Raw genomic sequence first — 389 nt, 5'->3', positions numbered from 1 at the left:
GTTTATGAAGCCATGCACGAGGGAAAGGAGTATTAGAGAGTTTTAGTTCGTTGTCTCTCCAAGCAAAGAGCGAATTGGTATCGGCTAGGTGTGGTTTCTCGTGACGCAAGCACCCCCAGGTTTATCAAAGCCCAAAGCCGACCCCCCCCCTCTCACCCCCCCTCACCCCACTCCGTGATCAAGACCTCCCCCCCTCTCCCCAATTCACAAACCTGGGGGGGAAAACCGGGACACCCCCACCCCCCCGTCTCCCCCTCTAACCGACCCCCTCCCCACCTAGTCTCCTTAACCTGGTGACTTTGTGCTTTTGCCCGTGTTAAGCGGAGGCGAATCGTTGTAGCAGTAAGGTACATATGCCAGTATTTCTCCTCGGTATTGTGACTCTTAGT

The sequence above is a fragment of the Penaeus monodon genome, chromosome 21 (genome assembly GCF_015228065.2).
Source record: "Penaeus monodon isolate SGIC_2016 chromosome 21, NSTDA_Pmon_1, whole genome shotgun sequence".
Classification (NCBI taxonomy): domain Eukaryota; kingdom Metazoa; phylum Arthropoda; class Malacostraca; order Decapoda; family Penaeidae; genus Penaeus; species Penaeus monodon.
Note: the sequence above shows the minus strand (reverse complement) of the source record.